This window comes from Nomascus leucogenys, chromosome 1a (assembly GCF_006542625.1).
Source record: "Nomascus leucogenys isolate Asia chromosome 1a, Asia_NLE_v1, whole genome shotgun sequence".
Classification (NCBI taxonomy): domain Eukaryota; kingdom Metazoa; phylum Chordata; class Mammalia; order Primates; family Hylobatidae; genus Nomascus; species Nomascus leucogenys.
In genome coordinates, this window is record NC_044381.1 from 70,007,073 (window position 1) to 70,014,469 (window position 7,397).

Genomic DNA, 7,397 nt, shown 5'->3' on the forward strand with positions numbered 1-7,397 from the left:
TCTCTACTAAAAATACAAAAATTAGCTAGTTGTGGTGGTGGGCACCTGTAATTCCAGCTACTCAGGAGGCTGAGGCAGGAGAATTACTTGAACCTGGGAGACAGAGGTTGCAGTGAGCTGAGATTGCACCACTGCATCCCAGCCTGGGCAACAGAGCAAGATTCTGCCTCAAAAAGAAATAATAAAATAAGTAAAAGGGAAAATATAATTTAACGTTGACCACACCTACCTGCTTTTAGAGATTTCTCTTCAAGCAGCCCTCTCCTTTCTGGACTGTATCAATTTAGACAATTAACATATTTGAATAAAATCACTGTCTACAGGTGTCATGCAAATCACATGCACATTGCAGACAGAGCTAGGTTCAGTTTTCAGTCCTGTGAAAGACTGACTGTGAGCTTTGAGCCTCAGATTCACCATCAGTTACATGAGAATAATAACAATGCTTGCCTCACTTTGTTGTGGTAAAGATTATTTAAGACAAAATGAGCTAATGTGTATGAAAGCTCTTGTGGTACCTCCCATGACTGTCACTTGCCATAGCTGACAGCAAACATTATGCAACAAAAGACTTCCTATTTTTCAAAAGTTTTTTTCCCCTTGCTTGCTTTTTATCTATAAGTCTTACAAAGTAGAATTGGTGAGATTCAGCATCTAAAACACCTTATTATTTGCATTTCTTTCTATTCCTCTGTTACGTTAGTTACTCAACCTTGTTCATCTCAGAACTGTTGGCCAATCCACACAGAGATGAGGAAAAGGGACTCAACCTCTCAGTCCTCAAAGGGCCTGTAATTACCCATGTTCTCTTCTCTGAAGCTGTTCATAAACCCTTTTTGGCTTCTCCATGTTAGTGCAACTTCTTGGAAAGGCCACAGACCTGAATTCTAGATCATGTGCAGTCCTTGTTGCAACTTTGTGCTCTCCCCCACTTAATAGTACTGGCCTTCTTAATACCAGTGGAGCAATCCATGGAGTTTTAAAAACTAAAATTTAACAACTCTTTTTTTTTTTTTTTTTTTTTTTTTGAGACGAAGTCTTGCTCTTGTCCCCCAGACTGGAGTGCAATGGCGCGATCTCGGCCCACTGCAACCTCCACCTCCTGGGTTCAAGAGATTCTCCTCCCTCAGCCTCCCAAGTAGCTGGGATTACAGGCGCCTGCCACCACACCTGGCTAATTTTTGTATTTTTAGTAGAGACAGGGTTTCACCAGGTTGGCCAGCCTGGTCTTGAACTCCTGACCTCAGGTGATCCTCCCGCCTCAGCCTCCTAAAGTGCTGGGATTATAGGTGTGAGCCACTGCACCCGGCCAATTTAACACACTCCTTAATGTGCTTTGTTTGAAATCTTCTTTAGAAGAATCCAGGAACTCATGAGATTCTTTGGTGCCTACAAATTCTGATCTCCTTTAAAGGTCATGAAAACTGTGAGAACCCCATTAGAGCTAAAAGAGTTTTAAGGTAAGTGAAACTTTCTTGGAGTTTTCTGATTGATGACCTAGTAGTCTAAGTCACAGGTGAAAACATAGAATTCCTAGGGAGAAAAAAGATGCAAATAGAATTTTATGCTCAGTAGCATGTTTCAGCTCTTATAAATAATTGTCAGGCAATATTTTCCTACTTGTAAAATGAGGGACAATGAAAATGATCGTTCTCTCAAGAGTGATGAGTTATTAGAGTAATTGACAAAAGGTCAACTCCAATGAAGACATATGTATTGAATGTCTACTATGTATCAGCCAAGTACAGTCCTCCCTCAGTAGCTGTGGGTGATTGGTTCTAGGACCCCCTACAGATGCCAAAATTTGTGAATGCTGAAGTCCCTTATATAGAATAGCACAGTATTTGTATGTAACCCATGCATATCCTCCTGTATACTTTCAATAATCTCTAGATTACTTATTAATATAATACCTGTATTATAAAACAGAATGTAAATGCTATGTAAATACTTGTTATACTGTATTATTTAGGGAATAATGACAAAAAAAGGCCTGTACATGTTCAGTACAAATGCAAGCATTGTAGGCCTACTGCATTTTTTAATCTGTGGCTGGTTAACTCTGTAGATGCAGAATCCATGGATACTGAGTGTTGACTGTACTCTTTCAGGGGCAATAATAGACTGACCCTTATAGGACTTACAATACAGTGGAAAACATAGAAAATATGTGGTTGTAAAGTGTGAAAGAAGCCCTAAGAAGGGCCTAGAAGGGTGCTATTATGGTATTTAGAGGGATGACCAACCCATCAGTTGGGGGTGAGGATGGGAACATTTAGTTGTAGAAGCCATCCCAGAAAAAGAGATACTGTCTTCATCTGTTTTATTTTGCTATGACTGAATACTACAGATTGAGTAATTTATAAGGAAAAAAATTAGAATAAAAAAAGAAAATGAAATTTTAAAAATATGAAGAAAAAAGAAAAAGAAAAAGAAAAGAAATTTATTTAGCTCATGGCTCTGGAGGCTGGGAAGTCCAAGAGCATAACACCAGCATTTGGTGAAGGCCTTCTTGCTGGATCATAACATGGCAGAAAACATCACATGGTGAAAGGAAAGAGCATGCATTTCAGCTCAGATATTTCTCTTCCTCATTTTATAAAGCCTGAACAGTCCCATCACTGGCCCCCACCCTGATAACTTTATCTAATCTTAATGACTTCCCAAAGCCCTACCTCCAACCAACATGAATTTGGGGAATAAGTTTCCAATATATGAAATTTGGGGAGCACATTCAAACCATAGCAGAGGCCCAAGCCAGGACTTGAAAGATGAATAGAAGGTAACCGAAAGGGGGAGTGGTGGTGGACTGCAGAAGAATATTCCAGGCAGAAAGAATCATGTACCTACCGACCCCAAGTCATGAAAGAGCTAGACAAACTGGAAGATAGAGAGTAAGCCAGGAATGATGAACAAGTGTAGATTACTAGAAAAGTCAAACAATATAAAACAATAATTATCTAGAGCCAGGCATGTTGGTGCATGCCTCTAGTCCCAGCTACTTGAGAGGCTGAGGTGGGAGGATTGCTTGAGCCCAGGAGTTCGAGACCAACCTGGGCAACTTAGCAAGACCCCATCTAAAAATCATCTAAATATAGCAGATGCCATAACATATTTAAAGGGTGGGCTTAAGTCCCTAGCAATAATCAGAGATATGGCCTTCCTTAAATCAATTTGATTGGAAGCACTTTGATAGCTCTGTCAGCATCTAGCACAGGGCCTTGCACATAATTGCCACTCAGTCTACATAATTGAATGAGGGCACTTCTAGGTATTTGTTTCATTCCATGACCTATACTGATATCATTATTCTCATATAGTCCTATCAAGGGCTCATCCTCGGTCATTGTGCTGATTTTGATGTAAAGGACATCGCAAGGCTCAACCTGCTTTAAAAACTTCCTCAGTAGGGCATTTCCTTCCTACATGGTTTGACATACATTCATAACAAAGGTAGGAACACTGTCCTTGTTTGTTTGTTTGTTTATTTATTTATTGAGATGGAGTTTCACTCTTGTTGCCCAGGCTGGAGTGCAATGGCATGATCTCGACTCATTGCAACCTCTGCCTCCTGGGTTCAAGCGATTCTCCTGCCTCAGCCTCCCAAGTAGCTGAGATTACAGGCATGCACCACCATGCCCAGCTAATTTTGTATTTTTAGTAGAGACAGGGTTTCACCATGTTGGTCAGGCTGGTCTTGAACTCCTGACATCAGGTGATCCACCAGTCTCAGCCTCCCAAAGTGCTGGGATTATAGGCATGAGCCACCGCACCCAGCCTGTATGTGTATTTTTAAATGTGTGCAGCTGGTATGGCCAGGCTTTTCACTAGATATAAATAAGGTCATATTAACTTTCTAATGCTCCAAATATAACTTGAGCCCCTACTTAATTGATTGCTAGTCAAATATTTCCCAAATATTCCCTGTTGTCCCCCAAAGGATAGCTTATATCTGCTTACGGTCTGTCCATTACAGTAATCATCCAAGCCAACCATGTTCCTTTCCTGCTAGTCTAGCAACACTGTGTTCACCCATATGCCCTGCTTGTCCTCCAAGTAGCTTGAAGGAATCTCATTGTTGCCTTGGTAATGATGCTGTACCCTCCTGATATTGGTGGTGGCCTTGCCAAGAGCATGGTCTTCTGATTCCCTCTGGCTCCACCATCCAGGTGCCAAGCTGAGCAGGGAGGAGGGGACACCCCCAGCTCTGAGCCATACCTTTCACCTGAAACTTCAAGTGTTCCTCCTGCCTGTCTCCTGAGTAGCTGGGATTACAGGCATGCACAGCTACACCTGGCTAATTTTTTGTATTTTTAGTAGAGATGAGGTTTCACCACGTGGGCCAGGCTGGTCTTGAACTCCTGACCTCAAATGATCCACCTGCCTTGTTAGCCTCCCAAAGTGCTGGGATTACAGGCATTGAGCCGCTGTACCCGGCCAGAATCTGCCACTCTTAAATGACAACTTCCTCACCTCTATCACCCAGGTTTCAAAAATCTTAGGGCCCAGGCCCAGCTAAAGCACTTTAGGCACAAAGGAAACTCTGCCATCCAGAGGGGAAAAGGTAGCTCCTTTGCTATTAACCTAATAAACTCTTAATTATTTAGCCGATTGGTAAAGGCATGAAGGCTCTAAAGTCTGAAGACCAGCCAATGTCAGAGTATTAAATACCTGAGACTGGAAAACTCTAGGTAGTTTCATATGAATCTGGTAGATAATGGGAAGAACAGAGGATGAGAGGGAAAGCTTCCAAAAACAGATTCTAGAAATAAATTATATGCAAGACAAACTCTGGCCTATCAATTAAGCTATAAACTTTTTGACTTTCTAACATCACCCATAAGTTAATATCACAACAAACTCTGAAAGTGTTGTCATAAATATGACTGACACAAGATTACAAACCTCAATAAATAAAGAGGTCCTATTCACAGACTGGAAATCATAATAAGCTTCCATTAGAAAACTGGGCAGAAATTATGAATGTAAATTAACAAAAGAGGAAATGAAAACTTGAAAATTATTAAGAGAATAGGATAAAGACTTCATCTGGCACAGTAGCAAAAAATGTAAAGTAAAACAATAATTGCATGCCACTTGTGCCAAAGTTTGTACCTGATCAGGGAGGACTCCTAATGGCGTGCTCATGAGAGTAGAATTTATTCTGTACATAATATGAAAACATTAAGGGATATTTTATCGGGAGAGTAACATCATGTCAGCCACCCCCCCCCACCTTTTTTTTTAAGGAAAAGGAAGATTAATTAGTCCATGTGATATAGGATGAATTAAAGAAGATGAGACTGGCCTGGCACAGTGGCTCACGCCTGTAATCCTAGCACTTTGGGAGGCTGAGGTGGGCAGATCACAGGGTCAGGAGATTGAGACCCTCTTCTGGGTAACATGGTGAAACCCCATCTCTACTAAAAATACAAAAAATTAGCCGGGCGTGGTGGTGGATGCCTGTAGTCCCAGCTACTCGGGAGGCTGAGGCAAGAGAATCGCTTGAACCCGGGAGGCAGAGGTTGCAGTGAGCTGAGATTGTGCCATTGCACTCCAGCCTGGGTAACAGAGCAAGGCTCCATCTAAAAAAAAAAAAAAAAAAAAAAAAGATGAGACTGCCTGCTGTAATTGTAAAGATGAGTGAACATTTCCAGAAATGGTCTGTATAGACATACTGTTGAAGATCTAGCTTTGGATAAACCCGTAGGGAAGGACTGAATTACATGCTAACTTCTTCCATTCACTATACTGTCTCAACTTCTTCCATTCACTATACTGTCTCTCACTAGACCTTGCTTCCTGATAAGGGATGCCATTATATCACAAGACTTTCTATAAAATGATATAACACAACAACATCCAATAACTCATTTTCAAATTAAATAGAGGTGTCCTTTTAAAGAAATTTCTTTCATAAATATTAGGAGGCACCAGCATCAAGAATTAGAGGACTTCTATTTTCAAAAGGTGCTTTTATTTTGTCCATGAAACTTGAGGAACAATTTTTTTTTCTCAGCCTGCCTCATGGTGCTGAGAGGAACAATTTTATCAGCCTCCTTAAAATGGCTATGCCATCCATTTTTAACAGGCCTGCTTTATTGCAAAGGTAGTCTAATGAAATGAGACTTCCTTAAGTTTGGTTTTTCTCCAAAGACAAAGAATTTTCTGATACTTATTTTTTAGAATATTTCAACTTTATCTTAGAAGATCCCTTTTCCTAAGTGGACATGAGTATTGTTTCCTCCTATCAAAGAAATAACCGAACAGCAATTCTGTTTAATTGGCAATAACATTGAGCAAAAACTTAATTTTGCCTGCTCAGATTTCTTCTGTTTACTTTCTGTTTTAACTGTGTTCCCCAGAGCTCACTAAGACATGGTGATGCAATGATGATTTACCCTTTCCCCAACTAAGGCTTGCTGTCACCCCAGCCATCAGTGTACGCAAGTGACAAAAGAATTAATTAATTTAAAAAAATTACTTATTGTTATTGCATGGAGGCCTTTTTCAGAACTCCACCAGGCAGAGCTCTAGGTATGGAGAAACAGAACATTTGGATTATCGTAACTTTCTCTTTCTTATTGTAGGTAGGTGCTTTGGTCCTTGCCGGTCCTAGCTCTCCTTAGCAGTGTCCTTCATAGACAGAAGGAAAAAACGTTAGTCTTCTTGATAGAGATCAGGGAAAGCGGGTGTGTTTCAAGATGTGTAGTTAATAGCAGCATGTGGGAATGAAGGAATGGAATAAGTATGGGACAGGAAATTAGGAAACCTAGATTCCAGACTCAGCTCTGCCACTAATTAGACATGTGACCTCTGGCAACTCTTTCACTTTCACAGGGTCTAATTTTTTCTCATCTGTAATATGAGGAAATTTGTTACCAGTGGCAAATCTGTGCAAATCTGCAGCAACCTCAATTCTTGTCTCCTCAGAAGAAAGAAGTGAACTGAGGGGCATAAGGCAGAAGGAGAGACTGAGGCAAGTATTATTTGTTTGTTTATTTATTTATTTTTGAGACGGAATCTCACTCTGTTGCCCAGGCTGGAGTGCAGTGGCCCGATCTTGGCTCACTGCAACCTCCGCCTCCTGGGTTCAAGCGATTTCTTGCCTTGGCCTTCCAAGTAGCTGGGATTACAGGCGCCCGCCACCACGCCAGGGTAATTTTTGTATTTTTAGTACAGACAGGGTTTCACCATGTTGGCCAGGCTGGTCTCGAACTCCTGACCTCAAGTAATCTGCCCGCCTCGGCCTCCCAAAGTGCTGGGATTACATGTGTGAGCCACCGCGCCCAGCCGAGGCAAGTTTTAGAGCAGGACTGAAAGTTTATTAAAAAGCTTTAGAGCAGGGAAAAAAGGAAAGTACACTCGGAAGAGGGCAAAGCTGGCGAGTGGAAGGA

General features: G+C 41.2%; 1 long non-coding RNA gene across 1 annotated transcript; it reads left to right on the forward strand.

Annotated features, from left to right (window-relative positions):
• The first annotated feature begins 1,363 nt into the window (after positions 1-1,363).
• On the forward strand, positions 1,364-6,969 carry LOC115834749. The gene is made up of 3 exons (XR_004029650.1): positions 1,364-1,460; positions 3,321-3,453; positions 6,841-6,969. It is a non-coding gene; the product is annotated as an uncharacterized LOC115834749 (long non-coding RNA).
• Positions 6,970-7,397: the final 428 nt, after the last annotated feature.